Genomic DNA, 17,181 nt, shown 5'->3' with positions numbered 1-17,181 from the left:
CTTCCTACATGAGGTCGGATTGGGCTCTATGAAGAGTCCCTTAAGGCGGGACTTAGGTTACCTCTTTAATGTAGAATTACTTAACAGATAGCAAATAACCTCATGCTACGTGGTGCCGAACTCATGGTGTTCGATTATAGTCTTTTTAACTAACTGTTTTCTCCTCAGGATAGAGTAGACATTTTGCCTCTTCAAGGCGTGCTTCACATTAAAAAAGCACCTTAAAGAGGTCGGATGGTAGTATGCCTCTCCTCAGAAGAGGCGATACCTTTTTCGAGGTGCTCCTTCCTCGATACACAGCTGGAAGGAGTGATACTTTTTTGTCTTGATCGAGTAATCCTGAGACTTTGATACATCATGGGATCGACCTCGAAGGTCGGTGATTAAGACTTCAATTCTCTTTGATATTGAGGAGGAGGCATTGAAGCTCATCTTCAGCTGCTTCACTCTCTTGCTTCCTAGGCTCCTTTCCAAGGAGACTTTGCACAAAGTTGGGTTGAGTTCGATCGATCTTCAAAGTAAGTTGGTTGTACACTCGAGTGTTCCTCCTCTACTTTCTCTTGGCTAACTCTTGCATTTTTTAGAGATAAGGCCCAAGGACATCGAAGCCCTCCACTGCACTACAAAGAGGAAGAAGTCTTCGGCTATGGCCCCCGCTCCAAAACGGGGCCGAACTGAAGTGGTGGTGGTTCGCAAACTCTAGCTCGAGGTCCTCCAAGGAAGGGGGCCTCATCTAGCATTCAACTCATCCAACCCCTCAAGTCAGTTGCTCTGGGGGAGTCAATTGCTTGGTTCTCGGCCTCATCATCGCACCAAGGCGCTACAACTCCAAGGATTTAGGTGCACATGTCCTCACAACATGCCGACTTCCCCATCGAAGTGTCTTCAAGGCCGTCAGCTTGATCGGGGCAAGAAGTTTGAGAGCAGAGGTTGGGATCTAGAGACAACCGCATTGCCCATGACCTTCTTTGGGCCGTGATAATGCTGGCCGACGTCAAGATTCTTGGTGCAGGTCCTGATTTCCACATCAAAGATTCATATGATTCTCTCCTTCGAGTCGGTGTTTCTTCTCCCTCGAGCTTTCTTCTTCTTCTTTATTGATCTCTTCTTGTCCTTAGCTCGTCCACCTTGTAGATCATTTCATCAATGTTCCGAAAGAAGCTCGGCCAGATTCTAAAGAGGCCGAGGAGTAGGCGGCCGAGGCTGAGGCCAAGGCTTCTCAGTCTTCCAAGAGACCAGATGAGGCTTTGGCTGCAAAGGTAGTGGTTGAGGAGGAGGTCCGCTCCTTGAATGCCAAGATCAAAACCTTGGAAGCCATGGTTACAAAGGCTCAAAGTAACGTTGAGGCCCATCTTTCAAAGGGTCTAAGCATCACGGTGAGCCAATGGGAGAAGAAGTTGGTTTCTGAGAAGGCTACCGCGGTCGAGGTATTTCTCTTTACAGATGAATTTTGGATGATCAAACTAGAGTTTGCCTTGGAGTCCTACCTACAGGGACTCACAAACTTCAAGCTGAAAGTCTAGAGTCACTTCTCTGATCTTGACCTTGGGCCACTAGAGTCGAATGATGAGGAGAAAGAGCTGGCCAAGGTCATCATGGAGGAGGAGGCACAAGCTAAGGCAGAGACCGATCTAGGGTGCGATGAAGGCTAGGTGGCCGAAGACATGGCGTCCACCCATCCTCTCATGGTGATCATGCTTCTAGAGCTTGAAGCACCCGCCAATGCTTGAGACCTCTTCTTTTTCTTCTGTACTCAAGCTCGGTTGTGTCCGAGCTAACTTGGTGGTCGACCTATTTTGTCTTCTTCGGCTTCAACTTAGGCATTTTTATCTAAGGCCGATCTAAAAGTTGTATAGAATTTTATTTTTAATGCAAACTTACCTTTCATATCACATTCTTTTCTCTTTTTGTTTCTAGTAATGAACCTCGAGTTCTAGAGATTGGATCTTTAGGATTACCAAACAAATCTTCTGGCCTAGGTAGATTTTTATCCGAAGATGAAGTAAAAGTTACTAATATTGAACTATTAACCTTGGGGCTCAGCATCTGGTTGAGCTGTACAAGGACTAGGAGTTGGGTCATAGTCATGGTTGTCGTTCAGTCCATTTGTAGGCAAGGAATGTTCTTTGGAGAATATTGGAGACACGGACTCCACTCAGCTCATCCACGGACGAGATGGACCGTTTGGCAGATACTGATGTCATGGGTTATACTCAGCTTGTCCGTAGATGAGGAGCACTGCTTGGCAAATTATCGGAGTCACAAGTTACACTCAGCTCATTCGTGGACAAGGAGCGCCGCTTGGTGAATCATTGGAGTCACAGGTTATGCTCAGCTTAGTGAATCATCGGAGTTGTGGGTTATGCTCAGCTTGTCCGTAGACGAGAAGTGCTGCTTGATGAATCATCAGAGTCATGAGTTATATTCAGCTCATCCGTGGATGAAAAGAGTCGCTTGGCAAATCATCAGAGTCGCAGGTTATGCTCAGCTCATCCATGGATGAGGAGCACCGCTTGGTGAATCGTCGAAGACATAAGTTATGCTCAACTCGTTCGTGGATGAAGAGCACTATTTGACATACTTTAGAGATATGGATTATGCTCACTAGTCCATGGGTGAGGAGCACCACTTAGCAAACTTTGGGAAGGTGTTGAGATCTACAAAATAAGAATTTTTTTCACCATTTCATAAAAATTATAATCTAAGGATAATAAATATGTAGATTGTTGGAGTTCCAGGTTCGGACAATTGAAGCTCCATCTAGTCGACGAAGTCAATATGTCCTTGATCACCCCACTTCATCGATGTAGCATGGGCCTTCCTAGTTTGATGCACGTTTTTTCTGCTCTATCGGACGAGAAACTTCAGCTTTTCATAGGACGAGGTCTCCTACCAGAAGGCTTTACCCTTGACTCTTGAGTTATAGTTCCGAGCTATCTTTTACTAGTAACTTGCCAGCCGAACTTGAGCTCATTCTCGAATTTCTTTCAGTAGGTCCAAATTTACCCTTAGACTGGTCAAGTTGCTTTCATTGTCAAATTTCTCCACCTGAAGTGAGGGCAGGCCAATTTCAAGGGGTATTATGGCCTCAGTTTCGAAGGCTAGATTGAAAGGTATTTTCCTATTAGGGACCCATTGCATGGTGTGATAGGCCTAAAGCATGTTGTAAAGCTCTTTAACCCATACCCTTTAGCTTGACCTAGCCTCACTTTCAATCCTTGTAATAGAGTTCAGTTGGTCACTTCGACTTTACCATTAGTCTGAGGGTGAGCTACAAAAGTCATGCAGTGGAAGATTTTAAGGTCCTTGCAGAATTTCGTGAACTTTAGATTATCAAATTGACGTCTGTTATCTGTGACAATAGCTCAGGGTAGGCCAAACTGACAAATGATAGATTTCCACATAAAGTCATGGACTTTAGCTTTAATGATGGTTGCTAGTGCTTCTGCTTCCACCCAATTTATGAAGTAATCAATCGCAACGAGAAAGAACTTCTTCTGTACAGCTGCGATAGGAAAAGATCTGAAGATGTCCATTCCCCATTAGATAAAAAGCTAAGGCACTGAGATCGGTGCTAGAGGGGTTGATGGCCGACGTTGGATATTGGAGTCCCTCTGGCACTGGTCATACTTGCTCACTAGATCGAACGTATCATTCTACATGCTTGGCTAGAAATAACCTTATCAGAGCACTTTATAGGCAAGTGCCTTGCTCCCCAGATGATTGTCACAAATTCTTTCATGGACCTCATGGAGGGCATAGTCCGTCTTTAAGGGACAGAGGCACCAAAGTAATGACAACAAGAATGATCTTTTATACAACTTTCCATTATATATCAAGTATTGGGGTGCAAGGTGTTAGATGTATGCTCTAAAAGTCAATTGAGCTGATACATTAATTTTTTTTAGGATATAATTTTATACTTGACCTAATTAATTAAGACTGTTAATTTTTATTCATATAGGATATGTATCCATGAATCATCCAGAAAATTAATAAGATGATGACACATATTCTTAAAAGTCAAAAATTTGAGGCATGTGTCAATGATGGTTAATTTTTAAATTATTTCTAATCGTATCACGAAAACGATGAATGATCCAGATAGATTGATGCACAGATAGCTTTTCTTAGGGGTAGACGAGTCTCGAGACTACAGTGTGAAGATACTGGAGTAAGAGTGTAGATATTTGTTAGAGAATAAATATACTAAACGTGACCAAAATAAGAAGTCACTTGGTTGTCTACCACTCATCAGTGACATTCTCGATACTGTAATAGTGTGAGTGATTTTTTGACCTTCGGTGTCTCGACTATTCATAATGAGGTTGCTGTAGTTTGACTACACCATAACTCGATCTCCTAGTTATATGGAGTCTTGAGGTGTATGTTGACTGTAGTAGATTTATTGTAGGAATAGGGTGTATATCTAGATAGGATCTATCGACCTTAGTAGATAAGGAGAAATCTTTTGTGATTTATGAGGCAGAGTTCAGAAGACCTTGGTCAGGACAGAGTGAATCATAAAAAGGAGTTTTCATGAAGTTTCACAAATGAACTCGAGTTGATAAATCTTATATATGATAGATGAAGAAGTTTGATGAGTTTTTCATAAACTCTATCTTATTGAGACTCATGATAGAAGAACTGAATCACACGGTAACCACACCTAAAAATTTATTTTTTCTGTTCTGTTGGGTTACCACTATAGGCTGCTAGGTATTACTGATGGATTGTGGGACTAATGAGAATTATTTTGATGATTAATAATTCTCGATTGGTAAGTTAGAATTATTTTAATTCATTGAAAGGAGTTTTAATGATATTTTTATGGAGATCAAAATATATCTCACTACTAGACAGAATAGAACCTATGAGGTCACAAACAAAAAAGGTCATGACTGATCAGATTATCAAATAGCAATTTTAAATCATAAAAAAGATTTAATTATTAGTTAGATTGATAATTAGACTTATATATAAAAGTTACATGAAGAACTTGCTGAGAGTAAATGAGTTGTAGGAGGACTTAATTATAATTATTGCTAATTATTTGATTTGATCAAATAATAAGATTGAGTCTTAGTCAAATTAAATTTAGATTAGATTTGATTAGATTTGGTTTGAGTTTAAATCAAATTGAATTTTATTAGTCTAAAGGGTTCAGACTAACTCAATAAGTACTTGACTTATTGTAAAACCTAAACTAATTTGGATTTGGATTCAAACCAAATTGGTATTTTATCTATTAGAGATTTTTAACTAACAGAAGGTCTCTTCCAGATCTCACGCCCAACACAAAAGAAGCTACAGTATTTTATTTTTGCATGGAGAAATAAATGGCGCCTCATGTGATGAGGCGTGGGATTAACTCTGGGAGTCCAAGCAAGTATGGACTTTTACCTAATCTTATCTATCCTAGGCATGAGATAAGACATGAGGGATGCCTCCTATTTGATTTTTGCCATGAGAAACAAAAGAAAAAGAGGGGACGTGAGAAAGGTTTGAAGGGGAAAAAAGAGGAAGGGGCACTCCAAGGGTTGTATGCCTCCCCCTTCCTCTATTCTTCTTCCTAACCTCCATGGGATGGAGGTCTTGTTCCTCTCCCTTTTCTCTCTTCCAATATCCATAGGATGGACACCTTGCCTCTCTTTCTCTTGATCCAAGAGTTGGATGTCTTCTCCATCTCCTTCTTTTTTAGATTAATCCAAGAGTTGGATGAAAGGAAAGAAGAGAGATTTGATCTCTCATATTCCTCCTCTAGATCTTCTTCTATTTCTCTTAAGGAGAGAAATAGGGAAGAAAAAATTAGATTAAATTTGATTTCTTCCTCCTACGATAGATCTATTTGGTTCTCTTAAGAAGAGAATTAAAAGAGGGATTGATTCGATAATCTAAGGAGTAATCTCTGCAAGGAAGCTAACACCCCAGTGAGATCAGGATCTCCTGATCAGATCTACCTCGGTGGATATTTGTAGAGGCCGAATGCTTGTTCGGTTTCAATGGATCTTAGAGACATCTATAGATCATCGGATCATAGCTTCAATAGATCTTGAAGATATCCACGGATCATCAGATTACAGTGAAGATCTATCCATGCAAAAATAAAGATTAAATCTCTACTTTAGCATAGATTTTAGTCTTGTATATTATGATGATGCCTTAATTTAATTGAGATATGATTTTTATGTATGCTTGATTATATTAAATCTAATGAATATCATTTTAACATAAGATTGTCTTGGTATAATGGTGAAACATTATGTTGCATGATTGTCTTAGAATGATGTTGATTGTTTTAAAATTATTTTAAAATTTTTCTTCTACTGTATTTTAGTTTTTAAAATTTTTACATGCATATCTGTCGTCATGTGATAATGAATTCTAACAGTGGTATCAGAGTCATCTCATAATTGCAAGATTAAGATCTAGATTTTAGATCTGAAAATTATTTTTGAATCTGAAAAATTTAAATTTTAATCATTCAGGAAAAAGATTTCAGATCTAAAAATTTATTTTAGATCTGAAATTATGGATGATTATGAAAAGAAAATAAATTTCAAGATCTGAAAATCTATTTTCAAATCTGAAAATCTGAATAGTTGAAATCCATGTGATGAATTTTGTGATCTGAAAATCTATTTTCAGATCTGAATTTCAGATTGGTTGATATTCATGCGATGATTTTCAAGATTTGAAATTTTATTTTTAGATCTAAAAAATCTGATTTCTTATGTTCATGCATCTAAAATTTTATATCTAATTTTTATGTGATCTGAATTTAATTAGATCTGAATTTTATCTTTATTATATACTTATGCATGAGATGATATTAATAGATAGAGATTAATCTTGATGTAATCAATGATGTATGGATACTTTTCAAATTTTAAAAATTTGATTGAACATAAAATAAAATTTTATATGTCAATCTTAGATTATCCTGAAATAAGGTTGTCTTGACATAAGGATGAAAGCCCTTATGTTGCAAGATTGTCCTAGGATGAAAAGAGATTGATGATGTAAAAATCATAAGACATCTAGCATGAACATAAGGACTATACGATAGTCATGGGTATATTTTTCATGAATATATATAGTGATTACCATGAATCACTACAAACCCTTAGTGTAGAATTATATCATAAATACACACTGAATTGACTTGCAATTTTATAATTTATGGTATTGGAAACCAATGGACTGAACCAATTTGAAACCAATTGATCGATTCGTGTCTAAGACAAGTGATAGATTGGTGGTTATTTAATTAGGACTATTGCTTATACACGGAGAGCCCTCCATCAATCTTGAACTTACCGGCCAACTTAGTCGATTAAATTTTTTTTGGATGCCTAGTGGTGAGTTCACTACACATGTTGCAATTATATCTTGATTTGGATCTTAGGGTGAACCAAGTCAAGATCTCTCGAGTAGATCCATGGTAATAGTGGATTTACATTGGATGCACATAGACAATTAGATCGATGAGATCTAAATTAAAATTTTCTCACATAATATTAAGTCTAATGGTCTTCCACCATTATAGATGTGCGGGCGTGCTACTAGTATTGATTATTCTCGATTAGTCATAGTGGTTCAGTTGTACCAGAAACATGCAATCACTCTATTAGTAAATGATTACTCCGAGATAGAGATGGGGTTGGGCTCACTATCTATCAGATAAGGTGCACGTATATCAATGGGATCGCAGTATCCATTTGAAACTCTAGTCGCGAAGGGCTTCCATTTCTCTATCTGAAGAGTATAAGAGATTCAATAAAATAGTGAAAGATAAATTTATTTTTAAAGATCCTAGAATAAATTTATCAATCAAGTATAAATATCTAACTAGAATATCTGCTCTTTAATATAATAAAAATTAGCTTCAAATTTTTTAGCTCATATATTAGAAACCAATTGACTAACCGAACAACTTATAAAGACTGACTCAAGAATCTAAAATAATTTTAGGTTCTGAAAGGTGAAGCTAATTCACGACTAGGATACATGTATGTTACCAAATCATTCAACAATTGATCAAAGAGCAATCAGTTCATGATCATTGTTTGACAATGATAAAGGACTTGGATGAGCTTGAGAAGCTTGACCATGCATAAGAAATTGTGAATGAATTTGATCCTACAATCTCTTATTAATTTATATGGATAGTTTATAATAAACTACTACATGAATTAAATTGATTGCATCTTGGTTAAATTGTTGAACATATTGGTGACTACCGATGGAACCTTAAAAAGTTCAAGGGATAAGGTTTTCACTATGGAGCATGCTTCTACTTTCAAGAGAAGGTCTACTTGAAAGAAGTAGAAGTCCGTGAAGAAATATAAGTCCGAGAGCAATTCAAAAAGGAAGCTCCTAAGAAGACTGGTGACTTTTGTAATATTGACAGCCATTAAGAAGAACTTCCTGTATACCTGGTGAACCTAAAGAAAAGAAAGAGAACATGCCTTTATAAGGTATGTTGGGTCTGCTCGATATTGATATCTCAGCAAATAGTGAGTGCTGTAGGATTTGAGAGATTCAGAAATGATATAAAATTAAAGTATATGTGCTACATCAGGTTTGATCATATTGGAGAGAACAGAATAAACAAATTGAAATAATATAAGCTTTTAGACTCATCAACTCTCGAGTCATTTTTGATTTGTAGATTCTGCCTTCAAGAAAAAATGGCTAAACTATTCTTTGTAGGATACGGGATGAAGACCACTGAGATACTTATCCTGGTATACAATAATGTGTGTAGCACATTTGATGTGCAAACCAGAGGTGGTTACCTTTACTTTATTATTTTTATCGATAATTATTCTTGGTATAGGTATATGTGTAAGACACAAATCCAAAATCTTTGAAAAGTTCAAAGAATTCAGATAGGAGGTAAAGAAGTGAACTAGAAAATCTTTAAGGTTCTTCGATGAGATCGAGGAGGTGTATACCTTAGTGTGAGTTTCTAACCCATTTCAAGAAAAATGATATAGTTTCATAATAGAATCTTCTTGATGTACCTCAATTCAATGAGATGTCAGAGAGAAGGAAAGAGATCCTATTTGATATGGTCCAATCCATTATGAGCATCACTGAGTCTTCCCTTATTTCTTTGGGGATAAGCTTAACTTTTATAATTTACATACTGAATAGTTTCCTCTAAGTTTATCTTATCATGCCGTATGAGATGTGGCATGATGAGAATGTTCGGCCCCTGTCAAGCGATAGCAAGCAGACAGATTAAAGGATAGGTCTATGAAAGCTCATTTCTAAGGTATCCTAAAGAGTTTAGGAATACTACTTTTACTTTCTAGAGGATCACAATGTGATTATAACCCAATATGCTATGTTCTTGGACAAATAGTTTACCCAAGATAAAAATAGTAAGAGAAAAATTGAGCTCAAAGAGAAAGTCTATGAAGAGCAATGAGTCATAGAACCTATTCATATTAAGTCAATACATGTAGTTCCTCTTTCACCTCATGGAGTGTCCCATCCTTTGATAGATACTTGTGTATACTAATAGAGGATTTTGAGGAAATGTGCCTCATAGGAGATAGAAAATATGGAGATGATCCCAAACTTAAAATGAGGTAATATTAGATATCAATTTCAAGAAATGATTAAATGCAATGGAGTCAAAAGTTGACTCGATGCATTCTATCCAAGTCTGAACCTTAGTGGATCCACCAATAGGTATAGTATCTATGGATTCAAATGAATTTACAAAAAGAAGAAATGTAAAGATAGAGATCTTTAAAGCAAACATCTCAGAATTGAAACACTTGATGTATCAAATCATTTGATATCATCAAGGAAGAGGAGAAAATATATGTTTATAAGAAAGTCAGTAAGAGTATTGTTATTATCATTGTATTGTATGTAGTGACATTCTTCTGATTGGGAATGTTATTCCCATACTACTTTTGGTTAGAATATAGTTGTCTAAAGAAATTCTCTATAAGAGACCTTTAGGAAATATCTTATATAGGTCTATGAGATAGATCTAAACAGGATGCTAGCTTCACAAAAATATATATAGAGAATGTGCTGAAGAGGTTCAGTATGAAAAATCCAAAAGAAATTTTGGATTAATCTCTCTAAGAAAATCTGTAGGTTATATCTATGGAGATATAGAAAGTAAGCTAGATCCTTTATGCTTCAGCTAATGAGAGCCTCATGTATGCTATACTATGTACATGAGCTGATATATCTTTGTTGTGTGTGTCACGAGCAAATATTGGTTCAGTCCAGACTAAGATCATTGGATAGCTATGAAGAACATCCTAAGCTACTTGAGAAAGACTAAAGATTTTTTCTAGATCTTTAAGAAGAATCAAAGTTGAGGGTAGAAGGATACACTATATCAGCCTTTATGTCTAATATTGATGATAGAGAGTCTACATCTAAAAAGATGTTTCCTTATGCAATGACGATTCGATAAATTGAAAAGTTTTCAAAGAACCGATTATTGTAGATTTTACAGAAGCTAAAGAATGTCACTGCTTATAAGGTAACTAAGGAAGCTTTTTGATTAAAAAAGATTTGTTGTAGAATTGGATGTAATATCATGAGATGCCATAACACTGTACTACGACAATATAGGCACTATTGTTTCAGCTAGGGAGCCTAGGTCTCACCAGAATTTCTAGTAGATAAGAGTGATAATTATTCATGACTATCTCAAGAGGTAGATCCCATGAAAATATGGCAGGCCTATTGACTAGACATCTTGCCAGCAAAGAACCAAAAGTACATCTTGAGAAGATGGGGCTTAGGTATATGGCAGATTGATTTCAGTGTAAGTGGAAGATTGTTAGATATATGTCCTAGAAGTCAATCAGATTGACATATTAATTCTTTCTAGGATATAATTTCATACTTGACCTAATTATTAGGATAGTTAATTTTCATTCATGTAGGATATGTATCCATGAATTATTTAAAAAATTAATAAGATGATAATATATATTCTCAAGAGTTGAGAATTTGAGATAAATATCATTGATGATTAATTTTTAAATTACTTCTGATCGTAAGATCATCATGGGGATGATGAATGATCCAGATAGATTGGTGCACGGATTACTTTTCTTAGGAGTGGATGAGTCTCGAGTCTACAGTATGGAGATATTGAAGAGAGAGTGCAGGTATTTATTAAAGAATAAAGATACTAAGCATAATCAATACGAGAAGTTACTTGGATATCTGCTCACTCGTCAATGACATTCTAGATGTTGTAGTAGTATAAGTAGTTTTTTGACCTATAGTGTCTCGGCTGTTCATAATAAGGTTGTTATAGTTTGACTACACCATAACTTGATCTCCTAGCCATATAAAGTCTTAAGATGTATGTTAGCTGCAGTAGATTCATTGTTGGAATGGGGTGTGCACCTAGATGGGATCTATCGATCTTAGTAGATAAGAAAAGTTTTATGTGATTTATGAGACTAAGTTCAGAAGATCTTGATCAAAGCAGAGTGAATTATAGAATGAAATTTTTATGAGATTTCATAAATGAACTCGAGTCGAATAAATCTTATATATGACAGACAAAGAAATTTGATGAGTTCTCTATAATCTCCATCTTGTCGAGACTCATGATAGAAGAATTGAATTATACAGTAACTATACGTAAAGGTTCATTCATTCTATTTTGCTGAATTATCACTACATACTGCTAGACGTCACTGATAGATTATAGAACCAACGAGAATTATTTTGATGATTAATAATTCTCGATGAGTGAGTTAGAATTATTCCAATCCATTGAAAAAAATTTCAATGATATTTTAATGGAGATCAAAATATATCTCACTACCAGATAGAATAAAATCTATGGGATCATACATAAAAGAAGTCCTGATTGATCAGATTGTCAAATAATGATTTTGAATTGTAAAAGGGATTCAATTATCATTTGATTGATGATTGGACTTATATGTAAAAGTTATATGGAGGACTTGCTAAGAATTAGTGAGTTATAAGAGGACTTAATTGTAATTGTTGCTAATTATTTGATTTGATCAAATAATAGGGTTGAGTCTTAGTCAAATTAAATTTAAATTTAATTTGAGTTTAAATCAAATTGAATTTCATCGATCTAAAGGGTTTAGACTAACTCAATAAGTACTTGATTTATTGTGAAACCTAAACTAATTTGGATTTGGATTCAAGCTAAACTGGGATTTTAAATGTAAGAGATTTTTAACTAACAGAAGGACTCTTTCCAGATCTCACACTCAAGGTCTCACGTACAAAAGGAGCTACAGTGTTTTGTTTTTGCATGGAGAAATAAATGGGCGCCTCATGTGATGAAGCATGGGATTAACTTAAGGAGTCCAAGCAAGTATAGACTCTTATCTAATCTTATCTATCCTAGGTATAAGATAAGAAATAAGGGACACCTCCTATCTAATTTTTGGTGTGAGAAACAAAAGAAAAAGAGGGGATGTGAGAAAGGTTTGAAGGGGCAAAAGGAGGAAGGGGCGCTCCAAGGGTTGTACGCCTCCCCCTTCATCTATTCTTCTTCCTAACCTCCATGGGATGGAGGCCTTGTTCTTTTTCCTTTTTGCTCTTTCAATATCCATATGATGGACACCTTGCCTCTTTTTCTCTTGATCCAAGAGTTGGAAGTCTTCTCCATCTTCTTCTGCTTCAGATTAATCCAAGAGTTGGATGAAAGGAAAGAAAAGAGATTTGATCTCTCATATTCCTCCTTTGCTAGATCTTCTTCTGTTTCTTTTGAGAAGAGAAATAGGGAAGAAAAAATCAGATTAGATCCATTTCTTTCTCCTACAATAGATATATTTGGTTCTCTTAAGAAGAGAATCAAAAGAGGAATTGATTCGACAATCCAGGCAGCGATCTCTGCAAAAGAGCTAGCATTCCAGTGAGATCGGGATCTCTTTATCAGATCTACCTCATGTGGATATCTGTAGAAGTTGGATGCTTGTGCAGCTTCAATAGATCTTGGAGATATTTGTAGATCATCGAATTATGATTTCAATGGATCTTGAAGATATCTACAGATCATCAGATCACGATGAAGATCTATCCGCACAAAGGTAAAAATCAGATCTCTACTTTAGCATAAATTTTAGTCTTGTATGTTATGATGATTCCTGAATTTAACTGAGATATGATCTTTATGTATTCTTGATTAGATTAGATCTAATGAACATCATTCTGACACAAGATTGTCCTGACATAATGGTGAAATGTTATGTTGCTGATTGTTCTAGAATGATGTTGATTGTTTTAAAATTATTTTAAAATTTTTCTTCTGTTGTATTTGAATTTTTGAAATTTCTGTATGCATATCTATCACCATGTGATAGTGAATCCTAACACAAGGTGCCTCAGTTTTCTGACTTCCTCTCGATTGGTAGGTAGCACTCTGTCTTGCAGAAACTAGACAATTGGATCCATCCAGCTTGCTCTGGATCTGTTTGCATCACCGGGGCCTCCTCAATGCTTGGGCACTCTAAGGTCTACACATATGAGCTTCTCCTCAGGTTGGCGACTCCAAGGGTGGCAAGCTTTAACAAGAGGTCTGCCCTCGTGTTTTCGAAACTCAAAACTTGCTGAAAATTTAGTATGGCGAAGCTAAAAGTGAGGTCTTTTACTTTCTATAGGTACTTTATCATATGAGGCTCCCATGCTTTGTACTCACCTTGCACCTGACCAACCACAAGCTAGGGGTCATTATGAACCCTCAGGGGCTGAACTCTTATTTTCATTGCTATTTTGAAGCTGATGAACAAGGTTTCATACTTGGTCTTCTTATTTGAAGCTTGAAATTCAAAACGCAAGGCGTACTCAACGTCCACTCCATCCAGGCTGGTTAAGATCAGCCCAGCTCCTGAGCCTGCCATATTGGATGAGCCGTCTATATGGAGGACCCAACATTCCTTGGGTACTTCAACTTCTGATTTATTGTTCAGCCCTTCTTTTGAGATTACGCATTCTAAAACAAAATCGACCAGCGCTTGAGCTTTGATAGATAGTTTGGAGGGGTATTTTATGTTAAACTCCTCTAGCTTAATGGCCCACATGTCTAGTCAATCAAAAATTTTGGGTCAGTATAGTACCGACCTAATTGGCTAGTCAATAAGGACGATGATAGTATGCGTCCAGAAATATGGGTGTAGTCTCTTCGAAGATATTATGAGGGCATAAACTATCTTTTCCAACTTCATGCATCTGACCTCAGCATTATTGAGAACTCGGCCTATATAGTAGACAGACTTCTACACATTGGCCTCTTGTCGAACGATGACTGAGCTAATTGCTAGGAGGGAGACTATGAGATATAGGTATAGAACCTCTTTAAGTTCTGGCTTGCTTAGAAGGGGCGGCAAGTCGAGGTACTTCTTCTGTTCGTCGAATGCAGTCTAACATTCCTTTGTCCACTGAAAGTTTTTTGTCTGCTAAAGAGCCTTAAAAAATGAGAGGCTTTTCTTAGCCAACCTTGAGAGAAACCTACTGAGGGTAGTAATCCTTCTCATCAGATGTTGTACATCTTTAACAGTCTTTGAGGGCTTCATCTCCTAAAGTGCTCAAATCTTCTTGAGGTTGGACTCAATCCCATGTTACAATACCATGAAGTTGAGAAACTTGCTAGATGTTACTCCAAAAGTATATTTACTGGGGTTGAGCTTCATATGAAAGCATCGCAATGTTGCAAAAGTCTCCTCAAGATTGATGATATGGTGCTCCACAACCCTACTTTTTTAAACAAATATGTCATCCATGTACACCTCTATATTCCTTCTGATCTACTCAAAGATCTTGTCGATGAGTCTTTGGTAAGTTACTCCTATATTTCTTAAGATGAACGGCATGATCCTACAGCAAAAAAGATCTTGGTCAGTAATAAAAGATGTTTTCTCCTTGTCCTCGGAGCCTATGTAAATTTGGTTGTAGCCAGAGAAGGTGCCTACAAAAGAAAAGAGTTGATGGCCTAAGGTTGCATCCATTAGTTGGTGATTCAAAGTAGAGGATAGCTATCCTTAGGGCATACCTTATTGAGGTTGATGCAATCGATGCATGCGCCACTTCCCATTTGCCTTACTAGCACTATATTGGCCAACTACTCAAGCTAATAAACTTCTCCAATGAACTTGACCTTCAGGAGCTTGTCGACTTTTTGTATGGCCTTTTATCGCTTGGAGGTAAAACTTCACTTCTTCTGCCTAACCGAATGATGCTTCAAGTCCACATTTAGGTGATGAACAATAACCTCTGAATCTATGTCCAACATATCAAAGGCCAACCAAGCAAACACATCTGCATTGGATCGGAGGAATGAGGCAAGGTGCTGATGGTCCTCTTCACACAAGTTGGAGCCAACCTTGATGATCTTGGTTGGATCAACCTCATCCACTGGTATGGAAATGAGGTCCTCTATTGGCTAACCTCATTGCTCTGTTAGCTTGTCTTGAATATCGACTTCATTTGTACGTTGGTGCTCTTCAAGTATTTCTCCTTATAAAGTTTCTATATAGCATTTCCTGATCAGCTGTTGGGCCCCTCAGAGCTCGTCAATCCTGTGAGGAGTTGGAAATTTCACCATTAGATAATAGGTTGACATCATGGCTCAAAGAGATTTCAGCCCGGGCCGATAGCATTATAGGTAGATGAAAGTTTTACAATCAAAAAATTCACTTCGATGGCAGACTGCTTCGAAGCTCATCATGCCATCACAGGGAGAGAAATAGCTCCCTTTGCAAGCACCATATTGCCGAAGAACCGGACTAGAGGAGAGTTTTTTTTGCTAGCTACTCAGGAATTAAGCCCATCCACACAAAAACATCGTAAAACAAAATATCTACCAAACTTTCATTATCAACCAAAACTTGGTGTACATCATAATCTAAAATATTTAAAATCACAACAATAGGATTATCGTGTGGATATTTTATTCCTTCTAGATTGGCTTCAGAGAAGATAATCTTATCTTCGACCTTTCTTTTCTTTGGCCCCTCTTCTTCTGCTCAGCTTGGTCCAGAGAAAGTGTGGTCGAACTGCCCACTAGAGATGGTGTAGATTTCTTCTACTATCGATTGATCCCTCTGGGGGCCTTCACAATGTGGTGGCTCATCTGGGGCCTCTTCTCAATTTGATTAGGCATCAACATAACATCACAGTCGTCCCCACCGAATGAGTGTCTTTATTTTTTTCTTAAGCTGCCAATACTCCTCTGTGTCGTGGCCATGGTCCCAATGGTACCTACAATACTTTCTTGTATCTCTCACACATGTCGGCATAATCATCTTCTTCAGCCTTGGGAGTTCTTTCTAATGTTCTATCTCCATTAATATCTATGCCTGTGGAGTGAAATTATGAAACCTCTGTGGTGGGATCCTAGATCGACATCGCCTAGGAGGGGATCCGGCTCAATCTTTCTAAGGTGGAGTTCGAGATCGATGGGACCCTTGCTCAATGCATCATCCAATCCGTTGGTAATCTTTTCTTCTTCCTTGATCATTCATTGCTTATGATCTGTCATATTGGTCCTAGGCCTCTTCTGCATGGGCATACTTCTCAGCTCGTTCAAGCATCTCGATGAAGTCTTTTGGATATTTCTTTTCAAATGAGAAAAATAGATCATTTTGGAGGAGCCGAGCCTTGAGTGCAATCATAGCCACTGATTAATCTAAGTTCCGCACCTCCAAGGTCACTGCATTAAAGCAATTGATATAGTTTCGAAGAGACTCATTTTCTCGTTGCTTAATATTGACAAGAAAATTTGAATCCAACACTATCGACGACTGCTGATGAAGTACGCAACAAATATCTGACCAACCTGATTGAAGGAACTGATCATGTTCGACTGAAGACTCGAATACCAGTGGCAGGCAGCCTTCCTTAGGGTTGAAGGAAATGGCCGGCAAATAATTGCATCAGTCACTCCATAACGAAGCATCAGAGTTTTAAGGCTCTTTAAGTGATCAACAGAATCGACGGTCTCATCATAAGGCTTTAGTTGAGGCATTTTGAACCGAGGTGGTAATAGTTCCTCCATAATCCTCTGAGTAAATAGAGGGTCGGTGTTGAAGTCGAGCTCCATATCCTGCTGTCGTGGGGCTTGGTTCTGTAGTACATCAATCCAATGCTGCATCTCCTGGAGTTTTCTCTCCATCTCATCTTCCTAAGAGAGTGATCATG

Source organism: Elaeis guineensis, chromosome 1 (assembly GCF_000442705.2).
Source record: "Elaeis guineensis isolate ETL-2024a chromosome 1, EG11, whole genome shotgun sequence".
Taxonomy (NCBI): Eukaryota; Viridiplantae; Streptophyta; class Magnoliopsida; order Arecales; family Arecaceae; genus Elaeis; species Elaeis guineensis.
This window is presented reverse-complemented; position numbering follows the sequence as displayed.